Below are 15,018 nucleotides of genomic sequence, written 5' to 3'. Positions count from 1 at the left end.
ACACTAAACTGTGTAAAGTAATTAACATGGAAGAGGTAAGTACAGTCAGGTCCATAAATATTGGGACATCAACACAATTCTAAAATTTTTGGCTCTATACACCACCACAATGGATTTGAAATGAAACAAACAAGATGTGCTTTAACTGCCGACCGTCAGCTTTAATTTGAGGGTATTTACATCCAAATCAGGTGAACAGTGTAGGAATTACAACCGTTTGTATATGTGCCTCCCACTTGTCAAGGGACCAAAAGTAATGGGACATAATAATAATCATAAATCAAACTTTCACTTTTTAACCCCTTAAGGACTCGGCCCTATTTCACCTTAAGGACTTGGCCATTTTTTGCAAATCTGACCACTGTCACTTTAAGTGCTGATAACTTTAAAACGCTTTGACTTACCCAGGCCGTTCTGAGATTGTTTTTTCGTCACATATTGTACTTCATGACACTGCTAAAATTGGGTCAAAAAAGTTAATTTTTTTGCATAAAAAAATACAATTTTTACCAAAAATTTTGAAAAATTAGCAAATTTCAAACTTTCAGTTTCTCTACTTCTGTAATACATAGTAATACCCCCAAAAATTGTGATGATTTTACATTCCCCATATGTCTACTTCATGTTTGTAGCATTTTGGGAATGATATTTTATTTTTTGGGGATGTTACAAGGCTTAGAAGTTTAGAAGCAAATTTTGAAATTTTCAGAAATCTTCAAAATCCCACTTTTTATGGACCAGTTCAGGTTTGAAGTCATATTGTGAGGCTTAGATAATAGAAACCTCCCAAAAATGACCCCATTCTAGAAACTACACCCCTCAAGGTATTCAAAACAGTTTTTTCAAACTTTATTAACCCTTTAGGTCTTCCACAAGAGTTAATGGCAGATGGAGAAACAATTTTGAAATTTATATTTTTTGGAAAATTTTTCAATATAATCAATTTTTTCCAGTAGTAAAACAAGGGTTAACTGCCTAACAAAACTCAAAATGGGTTGCCTCGATTCTGTAGTTTGCAGAAACACCCCATATGTGGTCGTAAACTACTGTTTGGCCGAACGGGAGCACATAGAAGGAGGGGAACACCATATGGGTTTTGGAAGGCAGATTTTGCAGGACTGGTTTTGTTTATACCATGTCCCATTTGAAGCCCCCTGTTGCACCCTTAGAATAGAAATTTCAAAAAAGTGACTCCATCTAAGAAAGTACACCCCTCAAGGTATTCAAAACTGGGTTTACAAACTTTGTTAACCCTTTAGGTGTTCCACAAGAGTTGATGGCAGATGGAGAAACAATTTTGAAATTTCTATTTTTTGGAAAATTTTCCAATATAATCAATTTTTTCCAGGAGTAAAACAAGGGTTAACTGCCAAACAAAACTCAAAATGGGTTGCCCCGATTCTGTAGTTTGCAGAAACACCCCATATGTGGTCGTAAACTACTGTTTGGCCGAACGGGAGCACATAGAAGGAGGGGAACACCATATGGGTTTTGGAAGGCAGATTTTGCAGGACTGGTTTTGTTTATACCATGTCCCATTTGAAGCCCCCTGTTGCACCCCTAGAATAGAAATTTCAAAAAAGTGACTCCATCTAAGAAAGTACACCCCTCAAGGTATTCAAAACTGGGTTTACAAACTTTGTTAACCCTTTAGGTGTTCCACAAGAGTTGATGGCAGATGGAGAAACAATTTTGAAATTTCTATTTTTTGGAAAATTTTCCAAAATAATCATTTTTTTCCAGGAGTAAAACAAGGGTTAACTGCCAAACAAAACTCAAAATGGGTTGCCCCGATTCTGTAGTTTGCAGAAACACCCCATATGTGGTCGTAAACTACTATTTGGCTAAACGGCAGGACATAGAAGAAGGGGAACGTCATATGGTTTTTGGAAGGCAGATTTTGCTGGACTGGTTTATTTACACCATGTACCCTTTCAAGCCCCCTGATGCACCCCTAGAGTAGAAACTCCACAAAAGTGACCCCATCTAGGAAACTAAGGGATAAGGTGGTTGTTGTTTTGGGACTATTTTAGGGGTAAATATGATTTTTGGTTGCTCTATATTACTCTTTTTTGAGGCAATGTAACAAAAAAAAAAATCTAAAATTGTTTCTACATTCGCTATTTAGTTTTGTGGAACACCTAAAGGGTTAACATAGTTTGTAAAGTAACTTTTGAATACCTTGAGGGGTGTAGTTTCTTAGATGGGGTCACTTTTTTGGAGTTTCTAGTCTAGGCTACATCAGGGGGGGCTTCTAATGGGACATGGTGTCAAAAAAAAAACTGTCCATCAAAATCTGCCTTCTAGAAACCATATGGAGTTCCCTTCGTTCTATGCCCTGCCGTGCGGCTATATAGCCATTTACGACCACATATGGGGTGTTTCTGCAAACTACAGAATCAGGGCCATAAATATTGAGTTTTGTTTGGCGGTTAACCCTTGCTTTATTACCGGCAAAAAGGATTCAAATGGAAATTTTGCCCAAAAATGGGTGTTTTGGCACCGTTTTTATTTTATATTTTTAACACCGTTCATCCGAGGCGTTTGGGCAAAAGTTATTTTTATAGCGACGACTTTTACGCACGCGACGATGCCCAATATGTATGGTTCTCAGACTTTGGAGACACTAAGCAGGCATCCTAAAAACTGCGGCCCTCCAGATGTTGTAAAACTACAATTCCCACCATGCCCTGCTGATGGCTGTAGGTTGTCTGGGCATGCTGGGAGTTATAGTTTTACAACATCTGGAGGGCCGCAGTTTGAGGATGCCTGCACTAAAACTAATATTTTCTGGGGAAAAAAAAAATGTTTCCGTGTCTCCAAAGTCTGAGAGCCATAGTTTTTTATGTTCTCTAGTGGACTGTTGGGGATTATAAAAATTTAGTACTCCATGGAAGTGTGATACTCCCTGAAGCAATCGATAACGCAGAGGCCCGGATGATCGGGGCAAGTGTCGCACTGAGTGGTGGTGTCCTTCCGTATCCCCCTCCTGCGACACACTCTGCACTTTTTTTGGGTTCGTCCCTTCTTTCCAGTATGGGGGACCACACCTGGAAAGTGTTGGCCAGGGACGATCCGGGCGCCTCCAATTCCCGAGGTACTCCGGCCTGCTCTTTCCCGGTCCGAAAAGATCAGGTCCTTGAGGACTGCCTCATAGAATTGGAGGAATGTCCCTGTGCTGCCAGCGCTTCGGGATAGTACAAAAGAGTTGTACATGGCAACCTGCACCAAGTAGACCGCAACTTTTTTATACCATGCCCGGGTTTTGCGCATGGCGTTATATGGCTTGAGGACTTGATCCGAGAGATCAACTCCTCCCATATACCGATTGTAGGCGACGATACAATCGGGCTTGAGGACCGTTGCCGCGGTACCTCGCACAGGGACTGGGGTGATGCCGTTACCGTGGATTGTGGACAGCATAAGGACATCCCTCTTGTCCTTATACCTGACCAGCAACAGGTTTCCACTGGTAAGTGCACGGGTCTCACCCCTGGGGATAGGTACCTGGAGGGGGTAGGCAGGGAGGCCGCGTTGATTTTTCCGCACGGTCCCACAAGCGAACGTGGATCTGGCGGCAAGGGACCTGAACAAGGGAATGCTGGTATAAAAGTTGTCCACGTACAAGTGGTAACCCTTATCCAGCAGTGGGTACATAAGGTCCCACACGAGTTTCCCGGTAACACCCAGAGTGGGGGGACATTCTGGGGGTTGAATCCGGGAATCTCGCCCCTCGTACACACGAAATTTGTAAGTGTACCCTGAGGTACTCTCACAAATTTTGTATAGCTTCACGCCATACCTCGCCCGCTTTGTGGGAATATATTGGCGGAAACTGAGTCTCCCCTTGAACGCAACGAGAGACTCATCAACCGCGACCTCCCTTCCAGGTACGTAGGCCTGCTGAAATGTGGCCCCAAAGTGATCGATGACCGGCCGTATCTTGTACAGCCGGTCATAGGCAGGATCACTTCGGGGGGGACATGCTGCATTATCGGAATAATGCAGACATTTCCGGATGGCCTCAAACCGGGGACGTGTCATGACCATACTGTACAGTGGGGTCTGGTATAGGACGTCCCCACTCCAGTATTGCCTGACACTGGGTTTTTGGACTAGACCCATATGCAGCACGAGGCCCCAAAATGTCCTCATCTCGGCTGCACTGACCGGCGTCCAGCCACCGGGTCTAGCCAAAAATGAGCCTGGGTTTTGAGCGACGAACTGTTGGGCGTACAGATTCGTCTGCTCCACCATCAGATTCACCAGTGGGTTACTGAAAAAAAAACTAAAATAGTCTATTTCAGTAAACCCCACTGTGGGAATCTGGATTCCAGGATTGCCAGCAAAATCCGGAATCTCAGGCTCAAAGTCCACTGGGGGACACCAGCTAAGTTCATCGGCAGTGGGCTCCGGTGGACTTATTTGGTGGGCCGGGAAACCAGTACGAACCCCAGGGCGGCTCGTACTAGGGTGGGCCACAGGATCCCTAGCATGTGGGGCCCCTGGCTCCGCCTGGCGGCGTCTCCGCCGCCTTGGTGGCTCATCGTCATCAGATGATGATGAGGAGGATGCGGATGATAAAAGGAACGTGGGGTCATCCTCATCCTCACTGGGGCTCTCAGAGTCGGAGGCAATCTGGGCGTATGCCTCCTCGGCCGAGAACATCCGGCGGGCCATGGGTGTGTGTGCGTGTATGTGTGCGTGTGTGGAAACCTTTATTATATGTGCGTGTGTGTGGGGGCAACGGGTGTTCGCGTACTAAAAAAGGCAAAAAAAGAAAGGGCAAGTGTTAGGAAAAAAAAAGTTCAAACTTGCTGATCAGCGGTACAACGCTGATCAGTGGTCGGTGGGGTGGTGGGGCGGGCGATGCGCTAACACTAGACGGACGCTAAAAAGTGCCGGCCAGTCAGCGCACGCAGAAAAAAAAAAAGTGGTGGTAAGGGGGCTGGTGGTCAGGGGAGGGGGGGGGGGGCTGGTGGTGGGGGGCTGGTGGTGGGGAAGGGGGGGGGGGTGGGGTGGGGGGCTGGTGGTGGGGGGGTCTGGTGGGGGGGGCAAGTGGCAGGGGGGGATCTGGGGTCTGATGGATGGATCAAAGAAAGTTTGGAAATAAATTTTTTTTTTTTTTTTTTTTTTCTAACTAACTTTTCCCTTCTTTCCCTGCCTAACGGTGCCTCTCCCTCACTGACCCTAACCTACCTGGGTGGCGATGGGTGCAGGAGGGTGATGGATGCCGATTGTGGGGACACAGGAGCTCGTTCTGGACGGTGCTGCACGGTCAGGGTGCTGGACAGGAAGAGGAGGGGAGAGAGGAGCGCAGGAAGTTTGAATCTCGCGCCTCTCTCCCCTGCTCCAATCAGCACCCTGGACAGCGGCGTTCAGCACCAGGGCCAGCACCGCCTCTCCAAATCCTCGGACTGCGATAGGTGGTGTAAAATTACGCCACCGATCGCAGTCTTTTTCCGGTTCATCGGGTCACAGGACACCCGAATGGACCGGAAACGCAGAAAACCGCAGGTCTGAATTGACCTGCGGTTTTCTGCGATCGTCGATGCGGGGGGGTCAAATGACCCCCCCCCTGCATTGTTAAGGGATGCCGGCTGAATGATTTCAGCCGAAATCCCGTTCCGATTAACCCCTGGGGCGCCGGAATGCCGATTTCAAGGTAGGACGTACCGGTACGCCCTGAGTCCTTAAGGACTCGGGAAATAGGGCGTACCGATACGCCCTGCGTCCTTAAGGGGTTAATACTTAAAAAAAGGCTGCCCTGTGCGTGCGCAAGCTACCGGCCAGAGCTACGCACACACCATGAGGCAGGCTGAAGACAGGACCAGACTAGACAACAGGAGGATCACTGCCGATAGCGGACATTCGTATTACAACAGCAGACGTACCGGACTATACGCACAATAGTAAGTGTTGAGCACCTGCTCCCATAATAGATCGCATGTAAAAGTATTTTACTTTGCCACATACCCTCCAGATAGAAACTCCATATATTTAAGATAGAGGAGTATGTTATCATACAAGGAGTAATAATCGAGTGCCAGTATACACTCTGTCTATTACGGCAACATTTATACAGCTATCAAATACTAAATGGTATGACCTACGGTACTTTATTTAGTGCGACAATACCCATATTTTTGCAGGCAGCAAATAAGTCAGCGCAGGTTTTTTTTCTCTACTTTTTAATACTTGGTTGCAAATCCTTTGCAGTCAATTACAGCCTGAAGTCTGGAACGCATAGACATCACCAGACGCTGGGTTTCATCCCTGGTGATGCTCTGCGAGGCCTCTACTGCAACTGTCTTCAGTTCCTGCTTGTACTTGGGGCATTTTCCCTTCAGTTTTGTCTTCAGCAAGTGAAATGCATGCTCAATCGGATTCAGGTCAGGTGATTGAGTTGGCCATTGCATAACATTCCACTTCTTTCCCTTAAAAAACTCTTTGGTTGCTTTTGCAGTATGCTTTGGGTCATTGTCCATCTGCACTGTGAAGCGCCGTCCAATGAGTTCTGAAGCATTTTGCTGAATATGAGCAGATAATATTGCCCGAAACAGTTCAGAATTCATCCTGCTGCTTTTGTCAGCAGTCACATCATCAATAAATAGAAGAGAACCAGTTCCATTGGCAGCCATACATGCCCACGCCATAACACTACCACCACCATGCTTCACTGATGAGGTGGCATGCTTAGGATCATGAGCAGTTCCTTTCCTTTTCCATACTCTTCTCTTCCCATCACATCACTCTGGTACAAGTTGATCTTGGTCTCATCTGTCCATAGGATGTTGTTCCAGAACTGTAAAGGCTTTTTTAGATGTCGCTTGGCAAACTCTAATCTGGCCTTCCTGTTTTTGAGGCTCACCAATAGTTTACATCTTGTGGTGAACCCTCTGTATTCACTCTGGTGAGGTCTTCTCTTATTGTTAACTTTGACACACATACACCTACCTCCTGGAGAGTGTTCTTGATCTGGCCAACTGTTGTGAAGGGTGTTTTCTTCACCAGGGAAAGAATTCTTCGGTCATCCACCACAGTTGTTTTCCGTGGTCTTCCGGGTCTTTTGGTGTTGCTGAGCTCAGCGGTGCGTTTCTTCTTTTTAAGAATGTTCTAAACAGTTGTTTTGGCCACGCCTAATGTTTTTGCTATCTCTCTGATGGGTTTGTTTTGTTTTTTTCAGCCTAATTGATGGCTTGCTTCACTGATAGTGACAGTTTTTTGGATCTCATCTTGAGAGTTGACAGCAACAGATTCCAAATGCAAATAGCACACTTGAAATTAACTCTGGACCTTTTAGCTGCTCATTGTAATTGGGATAATGAGGGAATAACACACACCTGGCAATGGAACAGCTGAAAAGCCAATTGTCCCATTACTTTTGGTCCCTTAACAAGTGGGAGGAACATATGCTAACTGTTGTAATTCCTACACCGTTCACCTGATTTGGATGTAAATACCCTCAAATTAAAGTTGACAGTCTGCAGTTAATGCACATCATGTTTGTTTCATTTTAAATCCATTGTGGTGGTGTATAGAGCAAAAAATGTTAGAATTGTGACGATGTCCCAATATTTATGTACCTGACTGTATACTGCTACAGAGGGATCTAGATTGATTGGAGGCTTGGGCAGATAAGGTTTAACACTGACAAATGTAAGGTTATGCACATGGGAAGGAATAATGCAAGTCACCCGTACAAACTAAATGGTAAAACACTGGGTAACACTGACATGGAAAAGGACCTAGGAATTTTAGTGAACAGCAAACTAAGCTGTAGAAACCAGTGTCAGGCAGATGCTGCCAAGGCCAATAAGATAATGGGTTGCATCAAAAGGGGTATAGATGCCAGTGATGAGAACATAGTCCTACCACTTTACAAATAACTAGTCAGAACACATATGGAGTGCTGTGTACAATTCTGGGCTCCTGTGAACAAGGCAGACATAGTAGAGCTGGAGAAGGTTCAGAGGAGGGCAACTAAAGTAATAACTGGAATGGGGGGACTAAAGCACCCTGAAAGATTATCAACATTAGGGTTATTCAACAAAAACACAACTGAGGGGAGATCTAATAACTAATATATCAGGGGTCAGTACAGAGATCTCTCCCATCTTCTATTTATCCCCAGGACTGTGACAAGTGGACATCCTCTGCATCTGGAGGAGGAAAGAAGGTTTGTACACAAACATAGAAGAGGATTCTTCACGGTAAGAGCAGTGAGGCTATGGAACTCTCTGCCTGAGGAGGTGGTGATAGTGAGTTCACTAAAAGAGTTCAAGAGGGGCCTGGATGTATTTCTGGAGTGTAATAATATTACAGGCTATGTCATTTGAAGCAATTGGTGATCAGAGTCAGAATCCTATTATAGCGGTGTCAGTCACTGTGGGGATTATTATTCTGGCCGGAATAGTTGGTTTTCTTTTCAGTGGAAGGCGATGCGGCTACAACAAAGCTAAGCAAGATCCAGAAGAGGAAAAGATGCATTTTCACAACGGACACATCTTTTGTGCCACTACAGTTAAATTTCCAGGAATAAAGACATATGTTGACCCTCATACCTACGAAGACCCAAACCAGGCAGTACATCAATTTGCCAAAGAAATTGATGCTTCCTGTATAACTATTGAAAGAATAATTGGAGCGGGTGAATTTGGAGAAGCTTGCAGTGGCCGCATTAAACTACCAGAGAAAACTGAATTTCCAGTTGCTATTAAGACTCTTAAAGTTGGATACACTGACAAGCAGAGGAAAGACTTCTTGGGTGAAGCCAGTATAATGGGACAATTTGACCATCTAAACATCATCTACTTGGAGGGAGTTGTCACAAAAAGTAAACCTGTAATGATTGTAACAGAATACATGGAAAATGGCTCTTTGGATACCTTCCTAAAGAAAAATGATGGCCAGTTCACTGTAATTCAGCCTGTGGGTATGCTGAGGGGCATTGCATCTGGAATGAAGTACCTTTCAGACATTGGCTATGTCCACAGAGACCTGGCAGCAAGGAACATACTCATTAACAGTAACCTGGCCTGAAAAGTTTCAGACTTTGGCCTATCCAAAGTTCTTGAAGATGATCCTGAAGCCACATATACTACAAGAGGTAGAATTTTTTTTTTACAATGAACTGGCCATGAGGCCATTGCTTTCTGTAACTTCACCTCTGCAAGTGATGTGTGGAGCTATGGAATTGAGATGTGGGAAGTCATGTCATATAGAGAGAGACCATACTGGGAAATTACCTACCAAGATGTAATTAAAGCTGTTGAGGAAGGTTACCGGTTGCCAAATCCCATGGATTGTCCGGCTGTTCTTTATCAGCCCATGATTGATTGCTGGCAGAAAGACAGCAACAGCAGGCCCACGTTTTAAGAGATTGTCAGTATGTTGGACAAGTTGATTCGTAACCCAAGCAGTCTGAAGACGCTTATTAATTCGTCTAACAGGGTATCAAACTTACTGGTTGAACAAAATACAGTTGGAAGTGCTGCATACAGATCAGTAAATGAGTGGCTAGAGGCCATAAAGATAGGAAGGTATGCTGATACGTTTGTGGAGAATGGATGCACTTCAATAGATTCAGTAACCCAAATGACTTTGGAAGATCTGAAAAGGTTCGGGGTGACTCTGGCTGGTCATCAGAAGAAGATAATGAATAGCATCCAAGAAACGAGAGCCCAGCTATTTAACGGAATGGTGCCGTTGTAATTGGGCCATTCCGCTACCAAGCAAGTCTGCACTTTGTAACCTGCCCAGAGATTTATAGACATTGAAAAACCTAAAATGAAAAAGGGAAGTATATTGCTATAGAAAACTGAAAACGACACAATGAACATACAACAGACAACTCAAAAAAATCTGTATTTGACCTAAACTTCTGTTTATTTTTTATTCTGTTTGTGTCATCGTTCGTCATGAGTAATTGCAACGTGCATGGGACCTAGAACTGGATGTAGAAATGTAAAGTAAGGTTAGCTTGTTCTTTGGCTTCTGTAACAAAGGACTTCCTATGATGCTTTGTACATCGATTGTATATAGCATCTTGATAGTGCTTTTATTGTAGCAGCACGCTAAATAATTCCAAGGACTTACTTGAATGGATCAATTAAAACAATGTTTTGTAGCCCTGTATGGCATAGAGAAAAAAAAGCTGCAGTTTACTGACGTTTACTAAGTCTCAATTGTCTACAAAGGTGTATTGAACAGCAATATGTCTTGAATTTCTTAAGAGTTATCTTTATGTTTTTGTTCTTGTTTTTTTGTTTGTAAATTGAAAAAAATGCTGTTACACAGCATTATGGTATGGAAGCGTATGTACATACGTGCTTGACCAATTGCAAATACAATATGTTTATTCTCAATATGTTTTTAGGAGTTTTCCTGAAGAAAAAAATATATATAATATTACAGGCTATAGCTACTAGAGATGGGTTGTTATACTGATTGGAGTCTCTTAAGTGGGGAAAATTGGCTTCTACCTCACAGTTTTTTTTTTTTTTTGCCTTCCTCTGGGTCAACTTGTGCAGCGTCCCACTAGCTTATGTGGGAACTGCAAAAGCTTTTTGTTATCATCTGTAATATCATGCTGTATTGTGTTATCCTGTGATATTCCTTTTTACCAGGCTGTCAGGTGCACTACATACATACACCACTAGATGGGGGTAGCACCACAGTATAAATAGTGTAGTTCAGGCCTAGTTAGGGGTCTCTCTCTCAGTTGAGAGGAGAAGTGTGAAGGAGATGGAGTGAGGAGCTAAGGGGGAAGGAGAGGTCCCCTCTCCTCTCAGCTCTCTCTGGAGCTCCACGGCCCAGAGAAGCCATCATGCATCTCAGTATCAAAGCCAGGAAGACAGGCAGAGTCTACATTCTACAGAGGCAAGTCTACATTCTACTACGCATTCTTCAGGAGTAACAAGTGAATTTCTACTACCTCATAGACCTTATGATTGCGCCATAGAGTTAGTAGAAGGTGCCAGGTTTCCTAAGGGGCGTATTTATAATCTCTCTAAGCCCAAACGCAAGGCCATGGAGGATTATATTAAGGAAAGCCTCGGTAAGGGGCACATTAGACCTTCTGTCTCTCCTACGGGAGCGGGGTTTTTCTTAGTTAAGAAGAAGGATGGTGGTCTTAGGCCTTGTATCGATTACCGGAACATGAATAAGATCACTATCCGGAATAGATACTCTCTCCCATTGATTCTGGATTTATTTAACCAGGTTCTGGGGGCAACCTGGTTTTCTAAGATTGACCTGAAAGGGGCATATAATCTAATCCGAATCAAGGAGGGAGACGAATGGAAGATGGTGTTCAATACTCCGGCAGGACACTTTGAATATCAGGTTATGCCTTTTGGACTCAGCAATGCCCCAGCTGTGTTCCAAAACTTTATGAATGATATTCTTAGAGAGTTTTTAGGTAAATTATCATTGTCTATCTTGACGACATTTTGATATTTTCTCCTGATTTCAAATCTCATGTGTCTCATGTTAGACAAGTATTAGAGGTGTTGAGGGAGAATCAGTTGTCCGCTAAACAAAAGAAATGCGTCTTTGGTGTACAGGAGATACTGTTTCTAGGGCATGTCCTGACCCCTCAAGCCTTTAAGAAGGATCCTGGTAAGGTATTAGCTATTAAGGAATGGGTAAGGCCTTCATCCTTAAAGGCCTTACAACGGTTCTTAGGTTTTGCCAATTACTACCGTAAATTTATTAAGAATTTTTCAGTAATTGCTAAACCGTTGACCGACCTCACTAAGAAAGGGGCGGATTTGGAGAACTGGTCTACTGAGGCCATTACTTCATTTGAAACACTAAAAAAGGTATTCAGTAGCGCTCCCATTCTGATCCAGCCAGATCAGGAGAGACCTTTTATTGTGGAGGTGGATGCGTCCGAGGACGGCGCTGGAGCAGTCCTTTCACAAGGTCCTGCTAGTCTAACTAACCTGAGACCGTGTGCATTCTTTTCCAGAAAACTTACTTCCACCGAGAGAAACTACGACATAGGGAATCGGGAGTTGCTGGCCATTAAGTGGGCATTTGAGGAGTGGAGGCATTTTCTGGAGGGGGCAAGGCATTGTGTAACTGTTGTCACTGACCATAAGAACCTTATGTTTCTCAAATCTGCTAAGAGGTTTAATCCCCGTCAAGCTAGATGGGCACTGTTTTTTTACTCGTTTTAGAATTCTCCATTACTTTCAGGCCTGGAAATAAAAACGTGAAGGCTGATGCATTATCTCGGAGCTTCCATGCTTTTCAGCTTACAGAGGCACCGCCTGAATCCATCCTACCAGTAAATATCTTCGTAGCAGCCTTAACCCAAGATATCTCGGCTCTCAATAAGGCTGAACAACATCTGCCACCGGCAACCACCCCAACAGATAAGTTGTTTGTCCCCATACAATTTCGTCTCCAGCTGTTGGGTGAGTGTCATGATTCTGCCTTTTGTGGACATCTTGGTTTTGAGGGCACTAGAGAGCTGGTTTCTAGATCTTATTGGTGGCCCACTCTATTTAGGGATGTCAAGTCCTACGTGTCAGCCTGTGAGGTTTGTGCTAGGTCTAAGACACCTAGGACTCGCCCTGCTGGTAACCTACGACCCCTACCCATTCCCAGTAGACCCTGGTCCCATATCTTGATGGACTTTATTACTGACCTGCCGCCCGCAGAGGGTAAGACTGTTGTTTAGGTAGTGGTCGATAGGTTTAGCAAGATGGTTCATTTCATTCCTCTGTCTAAACTCCCGAATGCCAAGACCCTGGCGTCTATTTTTGTGAAAAAAATTGTACGGTTACATGGTATCCCGGAAAATATTGTATCTGACAGGGGTGTGCAGTTTGTGTCCAAATTTTGGAGGGCTTTCTGTCAAAGATGTCAGATTTCATTGTCTTTTTTCTTCCGCCTACCACCCTGAGAGTAATGGGCAGACTGAACACCTTAATCAGTCTGTGGAACAATTCCCGAGGTCGTATGTTGCTGATGACCAGCAATTATGGGTTAAATACCTTCCGTTGGCTGAATTTGCTTTGAATAACCGTGTTAATTCTTCTGCTGGGGTCTCCCCTTTCTTTTGTAACCATGGTTTTCATCCCCATTTTCATTCTGGGTCATCCGTCTCCTCCTCTAACCCTGAAGCGGATAAACTCTCCTCCGAACTGTGCACAGTTTGGGCCCAGGTTCAATCGAACCTAGAAAAGGCTCAAAGTTCTCAAAAACTCAAGGCCGATAGGAGACGTTCCAAGGGGGTGAACTTTCAGGTTGGGGATAAAGTATGGTTGTCCTCCAAGAATCTATCTCTCAAGGTAGCTTCTAGAAAATTTGCTCCTCGTTTTATTGGACCGTATAAGATCACGGAGGTGATTAATCCGGTATCGTTTAAGTTGGAGCTGACCTGTTGTACCGTCGAAAGCCTCGCCTCCGCCGGTTCTTGTTAATGATGCTGTTGAGAATGTGGTGTCTAAGATAGTGGATGTCAGGAGTAATTCCTTACAGTACTTGATTCACTGGAAGGGGTATGGACCCGAAGAGATCTCTTGTACCCGCAGGGAGGTTCATGCTCCTAGACTTGTTTGAAAATTTCATTTAAAAACACCCTGAAAGGCCCTCGTCTGAAGTCTTGGGTCCGGTGGCCCCTCGTAAAAGGGGGGGTACTGTCGCGGGGAGCCAAAGGTGCACTCAGTCTCCCATCAGCCGCAGACCTGCTTCTTAGCTTCGGGTGCGAGGATCTGTGTTTGGCCTCATTCCCAGGGCGGCTTTGCTAGCTGGGAGGCTCCCTGCTCCTAGGTCTGCCTTGAGCGCCGAGCTGATCACTCTGTGCTCGACTTGTCTGTCTGTCGGTCATGTGACGCTGGCCATGTCACATGACCCTCAGACCCCACTATAAATACAGGCAGCCTGCTGGCCACAGGTTGCCTGTTAATTCTAGGTTCCTGGCTATTTGTTGGACTACTGAATACTCACCTGATCCTGTTCCCTGACGATCCTTTGCCTGCTCCTCCTGTATTTCGCATCTCTCCTGGTATCCTGACCCCGGCTTCCACCTGACGATTCTTTACGGACTCCTGTTGTACTTTGTTTCTCTCCTGGTATTTGAACTCGGCTTTTCCTGACTATTCTCTGCTCATTCCTTAGTACTGCGTAGCTCTATAGGTATTGACCCGGTCCGTTCACGTTCCGTTATTTGTCTTGTCTGTCTTCCCAGCACGTATCCTAAGTTAGGGACTGCCGCCTAGTTGTCCCCTGTCATTAGGACTTAAGAGGCAAGTAGGCAGGGCCAGGGGTGAGGGTGGAGCGCAGTGGTCACTATCCTCCCCCTGTGTGTAGTGTACGTGACCGTCACATTCAGCCTTATAAACTATGTTATTATGTTAAAATCTGCCACTGAATTTAATGTAAAAAACTCCACCTTCTGCACACAGTGTAAAAATGGTGCTGGAGTTTATTTCAGTAGCTTATTTTAAAAACACTCCATAAGTGACATCTTACTACTTTGAAGCAGATTTGTTTGTTGATTTCATAGTCGAAGGGGATGCAGAAAACATCAACCAAAAACTCTTCTAAAACTCTTGAAAAAACTCCTCTAAAACCACCACCAAATTACAAATATGCCACCAAAATCCACCTGTTTTCAGCTACTGATCTGCTATTGATTTTTCTGCAGTGGATTTTGGCCATGTAAATATAACCTTAAAGTGAAACTCCATGAAAATATTAAGTAATAGGGGCTTACTACTTTAACCTACCACGGCTAGTCCTTAAAAAGCAACTTTCAAGGTGCCCTGTACTGTTTACTTCTGCATTTAGATCAGTATGCAGAAAAAAAAACGCAGAAAACATTCAGTATTACCAGCATTATGGACAGAGTGAATACAGGGGGCAGGAAATACAGCCAATAGATCAGAAGCAGGAAGTTATTTCAGAGAAATTGATGTTGTTTAGCTAATGTCCCTTGTACAGTCAGTAAAATGCAACCTTTTTGATATTTCAGGCAGTGTTAATGTAAAAGTACCTTGAAAA

General features: G+C 44.3%; 1 protein-coding gene and 1 pseudogene across 1 annotated transcript in view; one reads left to right on the top strand and one right to left on the bottom strand.

Moving 5' to 3' along the window:
* Nucleotides 1–15,018, bottom strand: part of CDH23 (cadherin related 23) — a 1,196,655-nt gene that overhangs the window by 132,658 nt on the left and 1,048,979 nt on the right. The gene's annotated exons all lie outside the window — the stretch shown is intronic.
* LOC121006010 lies at nt 8,329–9,714 on the top strand (annotated as a pseudogene).

This window comes from Bufo bufo, chromosome 6, assembly GCF_905171765.1.
Source record: "Bufo bufo chromosome 6, aBufBuf1.1, whole genome shotgun sequence".
Lineage (NCBI taxonomy): Eukaryota > Metazoa > Chordata > Amphibia > Anura > Bufonidae > Bufo > Bufo bufo.
Note: the sequence above shows the minus strand (reverse complement) of the source record. Positions and strands in the feature narration are given on the sequence as shown.